Source organism: Furipterus horrens, unplaced genomic scaffold (assembly GCF_987537825.1).
Source record: "Furipterus horrens unplaced genomic scaffold, mFurHor1.1.pri manual_scaffold_7, whole genome shotgun sequence".
Taxonomy (NCBI): domain Eukaryota; kingdom Metazoa; phylum Chordata; class Mammalia; order Chiroptera; family Furipteridae; genus Furipterus; species Furipterus horrens.
In genome coordinates this window covers 118,903,863-118,922,095 of record NW_028327177.1, presented here as the reverse complement: position 1 = coordinate 118,922,095, position 18,233 = coordinate 118,903,863, and the positions used below count along the sequence as shown (strand labels likewise).

The window sequence follows — 18,233 nt, the reverse complement described above, 5'->3', positions numbered from 1 at the left end:
ATGTGCCTAACTCCTAGATTTGAAACTGGTAATTTATTAAATTTACTTTTCTTCCATTTATATGTGTAGTTACCACCATTTTTCTCATGTTCTTTTGTCACTCAATCTTTCTTTTCAAGCTGCTATACTAGTTTGTTTGTTACTACTCTATACCTCTATTGGAATTACCTTTCTAAAATGCTAAGTGTCCAATAATAGATTCAGCCATTTTTCTATACTGCTTATGATTAGCAACATTGTTCAGTTTAGATTTTCTTTATTTCTTTTTGAGAAGCACATAATAGGCAGAGAGATTAACAAAGGAACAGTAGTTTGGTAATAAAATAAATGATAGGGAAGTCATGAGCTACAACGTAGAAAAAATAGATCTTAAATACTTGAGTCCTTTGTAGAGCTAACTTATTATCTGTTCTCTCTGGTTTTAATTAGTTTTGTCCACTTCTATTTTCTGAGAACTAAAGTTTCCTCAAAATTCTAGAATAATTTGGGACGGTGACTACTTTTCATAGATTTTCCTCCTTTGCAATCAAGTGTGGTTTGAGTTTTTCTTTTTGCTTAGTTTGAGCAAGATAAATTACAGTGTTTATTGGATAAAAGGTGTCAGGCAGGTGATATTACTAAAAGCTAGTAGATTAAAAAATAAAGGAACTCTGAAACAAATGGAATAACATAAAGAGTAGTAGTTAATGAGATGTTAAATAATTTAATAAGTCTGGAACTGAACATTTAGAATACAAAATAAAATTATAGACAATGCTTACAGTTCCAGCCTGTTTTATCTAAAATAATTACTTTAAAACTCTTATTTGTTTTTGTTCTAGTTACAGGAACATCCTTAAAGGAAGGCAATACTTTAATTACCAATAGGCTATGTTCCTATTGTACTATGAAAGATGTCTACTTGGAAAAGTCCCATGCTTTGTTATCTGTCACAGGAAATGGACAAAGACTAACAAGTCTTAAGGGCATTTTTAATCTCTTGGAGTCAAGCTGAATCTTCATTTTGTTTCGGGAAACCACAGTTCCTGGAATTTTCTAACTTGTCACAGGCATTTAGACTGGCCTTTGAGATTGGAATAAAACTCAGGTGCTCAAAGCAACTCTCCGAATTAACCAAACGTATTTTGTTTCATTAAACAGAGGGATTGAGACTAATCTGTTTCTTATTCTTTTTTTTTTTTCAATCCTTCCCCAAGGATATGTTTTATTGATTTTAGAGAGAGAGGGAAGTGGAGGGGGGGAGAGATGTAGAGATGTGAGGGAGAAACATCGATTGGTTGTCTCCTGTCTGGACCCCAACTGGAAATCAAACTCACAACCTAGGTATGTGCCCTGACAGGGGATTGAACCCACAGCCATTTGGTGCATGGGACAGTGCTCCAACTAACAGAGCAAACTGAACAGGGCTGTTTCTTATTCTTAAGCTAATTTGAACTCAGTATCCAGAGCTTGATCCTAAATGGAACTAGGATTTAGAGAAGAGTTATTATCTTGATGGTTTCAGGAGAAATATTAAAAGATAGTCTTCATATCACAGAAAATTCTTTTTTTGTTGTATATACGTTGGTTTCTGTTTTACCTGGAACTTAGAGTAGTGTAGGATCTAACTTGGTACCAACTGTTTAGTGAAAAATGAGCATGACTGTTTGGGAGAAAATCATGTTATATACTATTACATGATGAAGAGTCATTTTGGAAGTAAAGATCTGTTTTATGAGGGCAACCTGGAAGAATTTCATTTACCATAAAAGCCAGAGGAGCATATTTATATTGTGTCAGTAGCTTTGGATTGTTGTCTGTTTAAATGTTTATAAAGTTAATGGTGAGTAATGGTCAGGTCAATTATGTTCATAGTTGCCTTTAAATGGATATAGCACGATGTAAGATCATTAGACCCTGGGTTCAGATTCTGGGTTCAAATTCCAGCTTTATCATTTGTTAGTGATTTTTATCTTGGGCAAGTTAGTGTCCTTAGCTCCTCCTTTTTTTTTTTTTTTTTATTTTGGTGTGAGGAGAAACTATACTCCATTTAAGTATCAATATCATAGCAGTGTTGACTTAATGTTTGCTAAAGTTCTTTTTCAAGCAACTTTATTATCTTTAACTTTTTATTCCCTATCATAGTCCTGATGTAAGACATGAGGTAAAAAAACAAAACAAAACATCCTGAGTGGGTATTTTCTTTGATCCAGAGGAATAAACTTTAAACTTTATATAATAAACTTTAAAGTTTAAATGCTTATGTTTAACTTCACTGATAAGCCTTAAAAGAATAACATCAATCTTGAAATTTCAAAATTAAAAATTCAGTTAACTTTGGGTGAAAGTTTGGAGTTTCGGAATTTGTTAGAATCTCTGAGCTACTAGAACGTTGTTATAGAAGCCCTGACTCAGTGTGCCAGTATGTCAGGTTAATCGGAGCTACTGGGACAGTGACTGGAATGTGCTTTCATAGTGACAGTTGTGGTTCATGTAGATGGGGAGATCAGAAGTGTTTAGAAATAGCCCTGCAGGTAGCTCCATTGGTTAGAAAGTCATCCTGAATATGCCAAGGTTGTGGGTTAGATCCCCTGTCAGGGCACATACAAGAAGCAACCAATGAATGTATCAGTAAGTAGAACAACAAAGCGGTGTTTCTCTCTCTCTCTCTCAAATCAATAAAAAGTTTTTTTTGTTTTTATTTTTAAAAAAGGAACTGTCTGGAAATATAGTAAACATTTCCTGTCTTGAATGCTGCTTTGATACCACTGTATGTTTGCATTTACTAGTGTCACAGAGCAGGGTTATACGTAAGCTTGTATTTAATTTTTGATATAATTATTACTGTATTAGATTCTCTGACATATTTATAAGATTCTTTACTAATCCACAACATACTTTATTTAACCAAAGGTTAACTTTTGCAAAAAATTTTTTCTCATGGGTCATTCATCTTCTTTAAATAGTCCTATGTCTTTACATATATATGACTTAGTTTTTAATCATAAAACTAAAATCTATATTAAGGAAAATCAAATTTGATGGAGGCATTTTATGTATAGTTAAAACTGTTTTGTTTAGTCATCCTTCTTTCTATTGAAAGGAAACCTTGATAGTAGTTGTTTAGAAGAATATCTGGAAGTCCAACATTAGGTTGAGTACAATTTATTTGGTCTAAATTAAGTAATATATATGTTTAACAAATAATTTAAGAATTATGTATCTGAAGAATGGAAAGTGGTTCTTGCTGGTAGATACATTTTAGAAAGATTGAGGGATCATCTATTTTACTGTGGTATCAGAATCTTTGAGGGGAGGGTCTGCTTGGGAATCTCCATTTTAAGAAGCTTTGCAGGTGATTTTCATGCACACTAAAGTTTTAGAACCACTGCTGAATTCTCTATAGGTGGCTTTTAAGATATTGTCTCCTGCTGGTTCTTCTGTTGGAAGTTACTCCTCCCTAGTTGGGGGAAGAATGGGGGTGAGCTGAATTATAGTTGTATCTGATAACCTGCCATGTCCTATACTGTGAAATTTCCAGAGCCTTCGCGGTAGGTCTTAGTTTCTGCTCTAAGTCCTCCTTCAACTGGCATTCCTTGGGGAAAGAACGTCATGTAAATGGTGATGCACGACCGAATGGCCTGGGACAGAGGTTTCAAATGTTTCTTAAAACGTTAGTACTTACTAACAAGGGAGGAATTGCAGACAAGGAAATGTCAGAGAATTTAAGTGGTCTTCTGGGGCCAGGATTGAAACTGAGACTGATTTATTTTAAAGCTTAGGCTCTTGACACTATATATGCTACCTCCTGTTTAGCGGAAAGAACATGGGTTGTGGGTTCCAACATGGGTTGGAAATATGCCTCTGTCACTTACTGGCTAATCCTCAGTGTCCTCATCTGAAAAGTAGGCATGGAAATTGTTAAATCTAAGGTTATTGTGAGGATTAATGTCCTGAAGCCCATTTTTGGAGTGCCTCAGCGTATTTTTATAGTTTTGTCCCAGAGTGGGCATTCCAATAAATGATGGGTCTTATTCAGTAAGTTAAGATGAGGCGAATAATGCTGTATGGAGTTAATGAATTATAGGCTAAATGAGTTTGTCAAAATGTGAAATATATATTTTCCTATTCTGATGTGGCATGATAGCTAGAAACGAGAAAGATACTGGATGTGTGATGGGATTTTCCTCTTTGGTGGCTCATATCCTGGTAAACTCTGAATTTGATTCTAGCTCAGAGCATTCTTAAATCTCCAAATTCTTCTTATAGCTCCAGATGTTGACATTGAAATGCCTACAGGACATCTTCAACAGGTCACCTCTTAACATTCTCAAATCTAACCTTAGGCTTTGTTTTCCAAAATTGATCTCCTTCCAGGGCTTGTGCATCAGTGAATGAAATTGCTGTCTATCTTCATCCTCTACAAAATCTGATTTTTTACCAGATTCTACTGATTTTACACCATAAATCTCTTTCTGCCTTCTCTTCATCTTCATTCATCACCATCACCTTAATCTAAGCTACTGTCATTACACATCTAACTCCTCCCCTGCCCATCTCTTGCCCTTCTCTATAATTCAAACAAATTAGATATTTCTTCCACATAACATTTATTGCCATACCTTATTTAACATCCTCCAATAATTTTGCCTTATTGACTTCTTCTGCCCCATTTTGTTTCATAGACATTCCCTCTCTAGCACTGGCTGGCCGCTCTGCCTCTTTTTTTTTTTTTTTTTTTAAATTTTGAATGTGCCTATCATGTAACTGCTTTTAGACCTTTGCACTTGCTGTGCCCAAACTGGAACACTTCCCATACCTTTCTGATCTCATATTAAAGTCTTTCTTTAGGTCTTTGCTGATCTCTGGGCTAAATCAGTCTCCTGTAATAAAAATCTCTTGGCTCCTCACCTCCCATATTTTTTAATAGCATTTATCTCTCTTTGCAATTATGTATTTGCATGGTTATTGGGCACTGTTGTCTGTTTTCCCGAATAAAATATATAAGTTCTAGGCTGAGACAATTTCAGTGTCTTCGAACAGCCCTGACAACAGAGGAGAAATATTAAATGACTGGCTGAAGTACATAACTAGGCAATTAAATACAAAGTGCTTAATTGTAAACTGAGGTAAGTACAGATGGAATCATAGTGTTTGCATTTTCAGCATTGTTATTTGGGAATACTTTAGTTACTGTAGTATTGGCTTGATCAGCCTCTAATTTTGCTTTTTCTTTTAAAACTATAAGTAATATTTTGAGTTTTGAATTCCCCAGTTCAGATTAAGAGCTTCTAGAAGTTGATTGTACTTGAATGAGCTTTAGAATTAAAACTTACCCCTTTCCTCACTTCTGCACATTTGAAGTTTACAATTAAAAAAAAAAAAAAGTTGGTTACATACTTCTTGATATTTTTCTATATGGAATGTTAGTTGCCCGGAGCATAAAATTTTAAAACACTACCAGAACTTACAAAGACAAATCATTGATGCTGTAATTGGTTTTTCAGCTTATAAAAGTTAAGGAGGAATCAAGAAGATTAATATAATATTGGAATTATGTCTTTATGGTGGTTTTTCTTTTTTTTTTTTTTGTATTTAGACCTTAATTTACTGCATGACTTGTTGGCAGATTTAAATGTTTGTATGAAAACCCTTAAGATTTTAGTATTTTCTTGAAAATTGGTTTAGTTTTTTGTTTACACTTACAAATTAGTGCTTTAAATAAGATTTGGTTTCCATGTATCCTGACTTCTCCCTAAGAGTACACAGCTTCAAAACTAAAGAAGCACAGTCAGCAGAAAAAAGAGGTGGTCTGAACATTTATGCATTAAATATGCATGTTAATTAAGAAAAAAATTAGAAAAATATGAAAACAGATGTTACATAAATTATTGTAGTCCCAGGGCAGCAGTAACTTATATACTGACAATAATTTTTATATGTGCATGTGTATGTCTGCTTCTAGATTTCTCAGTATTTATGCAATTCCATAGAGGATAACTAGAAAAAGAACTGGTATATCCTTTCAGTGAGACTGTGGTAACTGTTCCTTTTGCATATGGATTGCTGGGGAAGCCTGGTCGTTTCATAGTCTCACTGTACAGATGGTATTCCTGTCTCCTAAGCTTGCCTATAGTCTTTTTCTTCCCTTCTTGATTTCTCTGATGGTACGTCAGTGAGATCTTAAATTGGACATATCCTGTCAGAACAAGAAAATAAATTACAATCCTAACAGTGTAAGAAATGTAAAATTGACCTTGGTATAAAGTGTGTATTTAGAAACAAAACAAATTATAACTACTCAGGACACTGATTGTAGTGTCAATTTTTCTTTTACTAACTGTCACACCTTCTGAAGAAATAGCCATTGTTCTGAGAGTAGTATTGACACATTAGTATGAAAATACATATTGTGTTAACATAAATACATATTCATCAAATACACACGTGTTGGAATATTTGAAAGATATTTGAATGTCTTTCACTTTTAAGGAGAAGAAAAATGTTATGTATTTTTATGAAGGAAAGATGAGTGGAAACATGCTTTATTCAGTGGTCAAGCAACTTTATTTCAAGCACCCAGGAAAACCAAGCGACTATACTGCCATCCGAAGAGCTGCTGCCAATATTTATGTATTTTCCATATGTATATTATATTATATAGAAATGTGTTGTTTATAACTTTTTCAGAAAAGATTAAAAGTTAAAAAAGGGAAATGCTACATTAGAATGTCATAAATCATTCTTTTATTTTTCTTTATTGTTCTATTATGGTTGTCCCAATTTTCTTCTGTTGCTGTCCTGTGCCATGCCCAACCCCTCCTCCCACAGTCAATCCCCACCCTGTTGTCCATGTCCGTGGGTCATTTATACTAGTTACTTGACTAGACCCTTCCCCTTTTTTGTCAGTCTGTTCTTTGTCTCTGTGCCTCTGGTTCTATTCTGCTCATTTGTTTGCTTTGTTCATTAGGTTCCTGTTCATTAGGTGAGATTATACAGTATTTGTCTTTCGCCCCCTGGTTTATTTCACTAAGCATAATACTCTCCAGTTCTATCCATGGTGTTGTGAAAGGTAGGAGTTCCTTCTTTCTTTCTGCTGCATAGTGTGCCATTGTCATGGAATCACTGGTTCAAAAGGCAGTTCCATTTTTAGTTTTCCACAGTGGTGGCACCAGTCTGCATTCCCACCAACAGTGCACTGGAGTTCCATTTTCTCCACATCCTTGCCAGCGCTGTTTGTTGATTTGTTGTTGATGGCTATTCTGACCAGTGTGAGGTGGTATCTCATTGTGGTTTTTATTTGCGTTTCTCTGATGGCTAGTGATGTTGAGCATCCTTTCATATGTCTATGGGCCCTCTGTATATCCTCCTTGGAGAAGTGTCTGTTCAGGTCCTTCACCCATTTTTTAATTGGATTGTCTTCATGGGGTTAAGTCATGTGAATTCTTTATATATTTTGGAGGTCAAACCCTTGTCCTAGGTATCATTGGCAAATATATTTTCCTGTATAGTTTGTACCCTTTTCATTTTGCTGACATTTTCTTTAACCATGCAGAAGCTTTTTAGCTTGAGGTAGTCCCTTTCGTTTAATGTTTCCTTTATTTCCCTTGCCCTAGAGGATATATCGGCAAAAATATTGCTGCATGAGATATCTGAAATTTTCCTGCCTACGTTTTCCTCTAGGACTTTTATGGTGCCATGGCTTATATTTAAGTCTTTTATCAATTTGGAGTTTATTTTGGTGTATGGTATATGTTGATGGTCTCATTTCATTTTTTTGCATGTACCATTCCAGTTCTCCCAACACCATTTATTGAAGAGGCCATTTTTTACTCCATTTTATACTCCTGCTCCATTTGTCAAATATTAATTGACAATAGAGACCTGGGTTTATTTCTTGGCTCTCTAGTCTGTTCCATTGATCTATGTGTCTGTTCTTATGCCAGTACCAGATTGTTTTGATTACAGTGGCTTTGTAGTATAGTTTGATATCAGGTATTGTGATCCTTCCTGCTTTGTTCTTCTTTTTCAAGATTGCTGATGTTATTCAGGGTCATTTTAGGTTCCATATAAATTTTTGAAATATTTGTTCTAAATCTGTGATATATGTCATTGGTATTTTAATAGGGATTGTGTTGAATATATAGATTGCTTTGGGTAATATGGACATTTTAATTATGTTAATTCTTTCAGTCCATGAACACGATATATGCTTCTGTTTATTTGTATCTTTCTTAATTTCTTTCTTCAGTGTTCTGTAGTTCTCTGAGTACGGGTCTTTTACTTCCTTGGTTAAGTTTATTCATAGGTACTTTATTTTTCTTGTTGCTAATGGGATTCCTGTTCCCCCACTCCATTTTCTGTTTCTGCTATTTCATTGTTGATATACAAAAAATACCATCAATTTCTGAATATTGACTTTGTATCCCACTGTTTCACCAAATTCACTTATTAGGTTGAGTAGTTTTTTGTGGAGCCTATAGGGATTTCTATGGTCACTGTCATGTCATCTACAGATAATGACAGTCCTTCTTCCTCCTTTCCAATATGGATGCCTTGTATTTCTTTTTCTTTCCCTGAGAGTAATGGCTCCTGCAGTATGGGGAATGACTCAGTACTGGACTCCTGGCAGCTGCTCCCTCAGTTCTCTCCCAAAGCCACAATCCCCTGACTCTCCTTGAGCGTCTCTAGTCCACTCTGTCCCCCCTTTGCCAGAGATCAGGGTAAGTGGCTGCAAATGAAATTTTATGCACTGGCCCTTTTAGAGGCTCTTTGTATCTCCAGCCATCTCTCCCTGGCAGACAGAAACCCCACTGCTTTTCACAGGTGGATGTCGTCTGGGTTCCTTTCTCGCTCTGATGCTGTAGGCTGGAAAGCCCAGCTTGGGGTTTAGACCCCACAGTTCTCAGAGGAAACCCCCGGCCGCTAAATTTCCCTTCAGGTCTTAAGCTGCCACCCATGGGAGCCCAGCCAACCCTCTCATATCTCCTCCACACTCTACCAGTCATGTTGCGGTGAAGTGGTTTCTTCTGTCTGTAGTTATAAGGCTTCTGTCCAACTATTGTTCAGTTGGTTATTCCAGATGATTTCTCTACAATTTATTTGTAATCCCAGGTTGGTCCTGGGAGGAGGTTAGTGTAGCTTCCACTTACTCCTCTGCCATCGTGGATTGAGCCATAAATCATTCTTTTAAACAAATGTAACATGAATTATATTTAATACAGAGCATAAAACAATTTTTGGAAATCTGTCTTGAGATTAATTCTACATTTATTTGTATTCTTCAGATATCCTACTTTGCTATTGATTTTAGTAGTATATGATGCTAAAATGTATTTTAAGTAATTAAATTTTTTTGAATCTCAGTAGATTTTAGTAAGTTTTGTTATCCTAATATTTTTTTTAGTTCTCTGTTATTGATTTATATTTTATATTATATTGCCTAATTACTGTTGAGCTTTTGTATTTATACTAAGCTACTGATAAGCTCTAACAGGTTATTGGGAGTAAACTAATATAGAATGAAATCTAGAGGAGAGTGATAATATGTTTATTAATTTATTAATATTAAGAAGTTTTATACTTAAATTAGATAGCTATTTAAGAAATTCAGTTGAGATTCTTGCAGATTTTATGTAAAAACATATCTGTCAAATATGATTAGTGAAAGTATATTTTTAAAGGTGGTAAAATATTTAGGCAAAAAGTCTATGGAAATTAAATTTCACTTCACAAACAATATTGCCACATTGATATGTTTGTGTAGTTTAATTTTTATATATTACTAATGTTTTGGAATCCATTTTAAATGGAATTTTTTTCACATTTCTGTTAACTATCAAATTTCCATTTTTTATTTTAAGTGATTTTAATACTTGGTATTATTTTATTATCATTAGGATAGTGTTCTTTATTTGGACACTTTTATTTTACTGCAATGAAATGAAATTTTACAATTTGTTTTATATTGAAGTATTTTGTTTTTTTGTTGTTGGTTTTTTTTGTTGTTGTTATTATAATGGCTTTTATTTTAGGTATTAATAAATGACTCCCTTTCTTCCTAGACTTAAAGTAGATAATGGAAAGAGTGATTAATGAGTAGATTAACATTTGTCCTCTAAGAACTTAAAATAATATGACAAATATTTTCAGCCTGCTTTTTCCATTTTTGTTTTGTTTTAAGGTTCCTTTTGGAATAGGAATATTTGAAGGTATTTTATTTGTTTACTTTTCTAGGTATCTGCTGTTTTTCCAGCAGCTTAACTGAAGGACAACTCTGTTGAACTTTATTTCTTGATTCTTCTTTAATTCCTATTTGCCAACCAAGACTTGTATTTGGAGAACTCTGTTGTACGGATCCTTAAAGTCATTTTTGACTCATAACAAGAGCATGCATTTTCAAGCGTCAGTTAGATTTGTGGATCAATAAAGTCTTCTAAAAGGTAAGATATATTTATTCAAAATGTACATTTAAACATTTAATATTATCGATAACCACTCTTGGTCTGTTCAGGCATTATAACAAAATACCATAGACTGGGTCCCTTTTAAATAACAGAAAATTTTCACAATTCTGTAGACTGGGAAGTCCAAGATCAAGGTACCTGCAGGTTCTTTGTCTGGTTAGGACTTCTTGATTCATAGACCAGGAAGGAATGAGAGAGCTATCTGGAGTCTCTTCTTATAATGGCATTAATCTCATTCATAATGGCTGTACTCTCATGACCCAATCACCTCCTGAAAGTATCACTCCTAATTACCATTATATTGGGAATTCAGATTTCAACATGAGTTTTGGTGGTACATAAACATTCATTTCATAACAGTATCCTTACTGTAGTAATTACCCTGGCTGGTTTGGCTCAGTGGATTGAGCGTCGGCCTGCGAGCTAAGTGTCGCTGGTTCGATCCTCCAGTCAGGGCACATCAGGGAAGGAAAACTCTGACTCCAAAAAACCTCCGCTGCCTTGCGGCATACCTCTTCAGGGGAAAGGCTAAGGGAGTAAACCCCGACAGAAAATCCGGAGCCGGAGTCCCTAAGGCGGTTTGACGTTGTAGTCAACACCGGCAACTCCTGCGGCGCACCTGAAGCCAAGCTGTATTGACTCCGTCTTTCCCTTGGATCCTTCAGCTGCGAAGAGAGGGGGTGTCTGCTGCATGGGCAACAGCAGACCCTCCATATCACCCCGCCCAGGCTCTGTAGCTTCAGCTTCACTGGAGAGGACACTCCAGCGTCATCGCAAGATGTTGATTCAACACGGGAGGAGACAGATACCGTGTCACTCCCGAGTCGGACTGCACAACCATTCTCGGCAGTGCAGATAGACTCTTAAGAAGCTACACCATCGTCTCTCGAGACGGACGGCTGCCGACGACGACTGTAGTAATGTGTTCTGTAGATTCATGTATGAAAAGTGTATGTGTATGGGTGTTTATACACTTCTACTGGTTTTAGATTGTAGGCTCCTTCAAGGAATAATGTTGCCCTCTATCACAACTACTCAGTTACCAGACCTGTTTCTCTCCACCTCATATCTATTCACTAGCTTCCAGTCTCTTTTTCTTCCTCATTGTTTCTCTTATCTGAATTCTCAGGAGGGCTTTAAAGATTTGTTTCAACCAACTTGCTCTTTCCTTAGGGAATGCTTTTTGTGTCCCTGTCTTTTTCCTTTTCTTTCTCCACCTTCCCTCTCTCCTTCTCTCCCTCTCCACATTCATGAAATTTGTTAAAGGAGTAGCAAAATTAGAATGACAACTTAGAGTTGAAGGTATATCAGGTAACATTTATACTTTTTTTCCTTTTTTTTAAATCACAACCTATAGTAAGAAATAAAATGTATATTTCTGAGCCATTTCTCACAGGTATAAGTGTACAAATGAAACTGAAATAAAAGTGGAAGCAATTTTTACACCGACTTCCTAGAGTGCTCTATTCTGTTCTATTTTTTTGTATGCTTTATTTAACACATGCTCATGCCTCTAACTAGATTTATTTCCTATCTAATAATAGATCCCTTTTGTAATTTCAAAAACCGTGCCTTAGATCACTTGTATATTTGTTCATGACTGAATTGTTGGAAAGGTAAATGGAATTGGGCAATTTTTTTTATGTCTCTGTCAAGCTGCTTTATTATGTTTCCTCTGTTCTCATCTTTCTCCATTCAGTACAAGCTATGAAATGACTTGGTGAAAGAACTGCATAACTTCTGGGAAATATGATCACTTGGTTCCCCTATAGTAAAAATATAGATACAAATAGAACTCAAAATTTGAATGGAAGATAGTTTTTGATTGAATCATCCCTTATAGTAGTGTATATATTATTTATTCTTTTCCTGTTTGTCCCACTTATGTAAATTGTATATGTGTGCTGATATCCTTAGGTCATTCTTGATTTAAAACATCCTTAACCTTTTCAGTCCTCTATATCAGCTTAGAATAACCCAAATACATTCCCAAAGTGGTTTCTTCTAGTACCCATTCCCATTTTATTTAGCATTTTTATCCTTTTAATAAACTGCAAGCATTTTTTTTATTATAAAAGTAATATGTTGTTTTAGAAAGTTTGGTATACATAGGAAAGTAAAAAGAAGGTAAAAATTATTCCTATTCCAAGGCAGCAAAAGCATTTCTAAGAGGAAAGTTCATAGTGATACATTCCTACATTAAGAAAAAAGAGCTCAAACAAACAACCTAATTTTACACCTCAAGGAACTAAAAATAAAAAAGAAGCTAACACGAAGCTAATAGAAGAAAGGAAATAAAGAGTACAGAAATAAATGCAATAGAGACTAAAATGACAAGAAAAACTGTCAACCAAACCAAGCTGTTTATTTTAAAACCGATAAACAAAATAGACAGACCTTTAGCTAGGCGTACTAAGGAAAAAAACAGGACTCAAATAAAATTAGGAATGAAAGAGGAGGCATTGCAGCTGATACCACAGAAATACAAAGGATCATAACAGAGTACAATGAACAATCATATACCAACAAATTGGACAACCTAGAAGAAATGGGTAAATTTCTAGAAACACACAACTTACGAAGACTGAATCATAAAGAAATACGTAATCTGAACAGACCAATTACATTGAATAAGGAATTTAAAATCTCCCAACAAAGAAAAGCACAGGACTACATGGTGAGTTCTCGCAAATATTTAAAATAGAATTAATGCAAGTTCTTCTCAGACTCTACCAAAAAAAAATGGAAGAGCAAGGGACACTTCCAAAACCATTTTATTTTAAGCCAGTGTTACCCTGATACCAAAACCATACAAAGATGCTATGAGAAATAAAAATTACAGGCCAGTATCCTTGATGAACACAGATGTAAAAATCCTCAACAATCTGAAATGAACTGAATTTACCAATGCATTACAAGCATCATATCCTGTGTTCAAGGGGGATTTATTCCATAGGTAGAAGGATGCCTTAACATGCATAATCAGTGTGAGAGACCACATTAGTAAAATGAAGGGTAGAAATCACATGATCATCTCAGTAGATGTTGACCAAAAAATCATTCATGATAAAAACACTCAACAAAATGGGTATAGAGGGAATATGCTTTAACATAATACAGGCTATCTATGATAAGTGCACAGCTAACATCATACTCAATGGCGAAAAGCTGAAAGCTTTTCCTTTAAGTTCATGAATAAGACAAGAATGCCCAAACTCACCACTCTTTTTTCTCCCTAAGGTCCCGACTGTCCTTTACTTGGGCTATTTTTCAGGGTGTTTTTTTTTTTGCGGCCGACAACCATGAAGAACAAGGCAATGTCCCCCACATACAAAGAACCAATCTTGCCACATTTATTTATTTATATAGTTTGTTTTTTTTATTTTTCTTCAATCTTGCTACTTTTAATCAACAGAGCACTGGAAGTCCTAGCCAGAGAAATCAGGCAAGCAAAAGAAATAAAAGGCATCCAAATTGGAAAAGAAGTAATACTGTTTCTTTTTGCAGGGATATGATATTGTATATAGAAAACCCTAGAGACTGTCCCAAAAACTGTTAGAACTAATAAATGAATTCAGTAAAACTGCAGGATACAAAATCAATATACAAAAATCAGTTGTACTCGTATGCACTAACAATGAACTATCAGAAAGATAAATTAAGAAAACAATCCATTTATAATTGCATCAAAAAGAATAACATACATTGAAATAAATTTACATAAGGAAGTAAAAAATCTGTACATTGAAAATTATAAGACATTGATGAAAGTAATTGAAGAACCCAAATAAATGAATATTCTGTGCTTATGGATTGGAAGAATTAATATTGTTAAATGGACTACAAAATGTCCACCCAAAGCAATCTATATATTCAGTGAAATCTCTATCAAAAGTCCAATGGCATTTTTCACAGAAATAGAAGAAATAATCCTAAAATTTCCATGGACCACAAAATAACCTGAAAATAGTCAAAGTAATCTTGAGACAGAAGAACAAAACTGGAGGCCTACTTCCTGGTTTCAAGCTATTTTACAGTATGATAGAGTTTGTATTTTGAACAGTATGATATTGGCATAAAGAGCATAGATTAATGGTACAGAATAGAGAGCTCAGAAATAAACCCACACATATATCATCAGTTCATTTATGACAGGCAGAGGAACCAAAAATATACAATGGAAATAGTCGTCTCTTCATTAAATAGCGTTGGGGAAATTGAAAAGCTGCATGTGAGAAAATGAAACTGGACCTCTGTCTTATACCACATGTGAAAATCAGCTCCAAATGCATTAAAGATTGAATTAAGACTTGAAATCATAAAACTCTTGGAAGCAAACAGGGGTAAGCTGCTTGTCCTGTCAATGGTATTTAGAATTTGACATCAAAAGCATAGCAACAAAAGCAAATATAAGCAAATGGGACTACATCAAACTAAAAAGTTCCCACACAGCAAAGGGAACCATCAACAAAATGAAAGGCAGCTTACCAAACAGGAGAAAATATTTGCAAATTATATATCTGATAAGGGGTTATATTCAAAATATAAAGAGAACTTAGCAACTCAATAGCAAAAAATCCAAACAATCTGATTTAAAAATGGGTGGATTAACTGAATAGATAATTTTCCAAAGAAGACATACAAATGGCCAATAGATACATGAATAGTGCTCAACCTCACTAATCATCAGGGAAGTGAAAATCAAAATGACAATGAGGTATTTCCTCACTCTCATAATTTCTCATCAAAAATACAAGAGATTATAAGTGCTGGGGAGAGTATGGAGAAAAGGGAATCTCTCTGCACTGTTGGTGGGAATGTAAATTGGTGCAGCTACTATGGAAAAGAGTATCGAGTTCCTATAGAAATTAAAAATACAATACCCCTATGATCCAGCAATTTGATTTCTGGATATATTTCCAAAGAAAATGAAAAAAGGATATCAAAGAGATATTTCACTCTCATGTTTATTGCAGTATTATTCACAATAGCCAAGATATGGAAACAACCTAAGCATTTTTCAGTGAACGAACAGACAGTGGAATATTATTCAGACACGAGAAAGAAGGAAATCCTGCCATTTGCAACAACATGCTGGACTTTGATGACTTTAAGTTAAATAAACTAAATACAGAAAGACAAATACCGCATGCTATCACTTACACGTGGAATCTGTTATAAAAGAGAAAAAAATTATCAAGCTTATAGAAACAGAGAGTGGAAAAATAGTTGCCAGGGGCTGAAGGAATTTGTGAAATAGGACAAGGTAGTTAAATAGTTACAAACTTTCAGCTTTAAGATGAATAAGGTCTGTAAATTTAATATATAACATGGTGACTATAATTGATGACACTATTATATAATTGAAATTTCCTAAGAGAGTAGAACATGAATAGTCTCACCAGAAAAGAAAAAATGATAAATCCAGGGGTGGGGGGTAGCAATAGTAGGTTTATAGCTGTTCATATGAAAAAAGACATGCAGGTTATGATTATTACAGTAGCTTGATTAACTCAAAAGAATGTTACTCACAACTCTAAACCTAACTTTGCCCACCCCTATATATGCAGTTATGAATGTTTTAATTAACTAGATGGTGAGAATCATTTCACAATTTAGACATAAATCATCATGATGTATATATAAATACATTATAATTTTATTATATTATATGGAGGTCAATTAAACCTCAATATAGCTGAACAGAATAAAAGTATAGATATGTGTGTGTGTGTGTGTGTGTGTATAAAGAAATAAAAAAGGATTTCTAATCTTACAGGTAGAGATGAACTGATGTGACATTGAAAAAATAATTGTTTTTAAAATGTTATTTGAATTTAATAGAGGGGAGAAAAACTGAAGCTTTAATTATTGGTGACCCTCAGGTAAATGTTTTTCAAAATGATAAATACTAGTTCCTAAGAGCCTTTCAATGTTAAAAGAAGATTATAGAAATATTTAAGTATTATGGAAATAAGGAAATAGGAAAGGCTGATTTAAAAGCAGAATATCCTTTTATTTTTAAATAATTTAAAATAATTACAATATGCCAAGTTAAGAATCTGTTTTAAAGGAGTGAGGGCAGAAGCAGAGGGACCATGTAGAAGGTTAGAGATGAGAGATAATTGTGGTTTGAACAACAGAGGAAGATTCTAAAAGTAATACATTGAGGGGACAAGGTCAGGAGTTTGACTTAGACATGCTAAGTTGGAGATGTTTATTAGACAATCAGTTGGAGAGGTTAAGGAGACTGATATATTGGTTCAGAGTTCAGGGGAGAGGTCGGGGATGAAGGAAAAACTGTGGAAGTTGTCAGTTATGGATACTGTTTTTAGAGGGGTAAAATTGATGCAATTCAATAAACATAGTTTTAGACAATTGAAAGTCCTAGCTTTGGGGTACTTTATGGGGTTAGGAGAAGAGAAGTTAGTGGAGGAAAGAAAATCACGGAAAGAAAAACCATTGATGTAAGAGGACAATTGCTGACTTTCAAAATATCTGAAAACTAATGAAGCTGAAGTGACATAAATGTTTCAAGGAAGGGGAGTGATCATCTAGCAAATGTTGCTGAACAGTGAGGTTGTAGATGAACTGTGGGTTTTATGCTTTGGAGGCAATAGGTGACTTTGAGAAGAGCAGTTTCAGTAGAGGACATACCTCTGATCAGAGTGTGTTAAACAGAGTGGGAGGAGAAGCACATGTGGCAGTTGAAGGAGGGTGTTGAGGTCAAAAGAGGATTTTTTAAAAAGAGAATCAGCATGCATTAGTATTGGTAATGTTCCAATAAAGAAGAATAAACATAATACAAGAAAGAATGGGGAATTGCTGAAGTAGTGTGCACAAGTGGAGATAGGAGCATGGATGGTTTATCCTTACTAAGAGGAAGGAAGGCAGAGTATATAGGCACAGGTCCATCTTTAAAAATCTTTGGTCTACTTCCAGGATATGTAACATGCAAGAAGCACCATGACTAGCAGCTTTCCACTTCTTTAGGCCTGTCCTATTCGGTTTGCCCCTTTATGTTTTTTGTTTTGGCAATGTAAATGAATGGTGGTTTCCAGTGTGGGAATTTTGTGTTTTTAAACAAATGCTGTTAATGGAATTAAGACAAACAGTAGGCATTTATGAATGATATTCCTCTTGAAGTTTTGAAAAATCTCAAGTGTGTAAATACCCTGCAGTGTGTTTTAGAGAGCCACCAAGCTACACTAAGGTCAGAAGCAGAGCCATTGGCTCCTTCTGCCATGCTCCAATACTGCAGAGCTTAACTTCGGAAGAACAACGGGGGGGTTAAGGGGTAAGATAAAAAAACTATCATCCGTGTGCTTCCAATTTCCCACCTCACCTCTAGTGCACCATCTCTTTGGTTTAAATAACTAATTTCTATTCTTTATAGGCTCTACCATTCTCTAAGACCTGGCACATATTTTTGGTCACTGAGCTGGAAGACGTTTTGAGTAACACCTTCTCTACATCTGTACGTTCACATGTCCTCTTGGGAGTCAGTACATCTGGCATGCTGTCAATTTACTTAGTACTCTGTCTTTAGGTGTGCCTACTGTTATGTTAGTAATAGTAGGAAATAAGATTACTTGTGTGTCTTCTAACTTTATTTGGATTCCTCTAAGTTTAGGTTCTAGCTTATTGCATTCCCCTTTAAGCAAGAATAAAAGTAATTTCTCATGTTCAAATCCTCACCCAAGGATATGTTTACTGATTTTAGAGAGAAATGAAGGGGGTAGGTTGGAGAGGCGGCATTGGGGGAGGGGAGAGCGGGGATGCGGGAGA

The 18,233-nt window shown here is 35.0% G+C and overlaps 1 protein-coding gene across 3 annotated transcripts in view; it reads left to right on the top strand.

Moving 5' to 3' along the window:
• The window catches only part of TBC1D5 (TBC1 domain family member 5), a 463,871-nt gene that overhangs the window by 102,896 nt on the left and 342,742 nt on the right, over positions 1-18,233 (top strand). For all 3 annotated transcript variants that reach the window (XM_090284379.1, XM_090284381.1, XM_090284378.1), the window contains exon 3: positions 10,216-10,421. The gene's annotated coding sequence lies outside the window, so the exon portion shown is untranslated. The remainder of the gene's footprint in view (positions 1-10,215; positions 10,422-18,233) is intronic.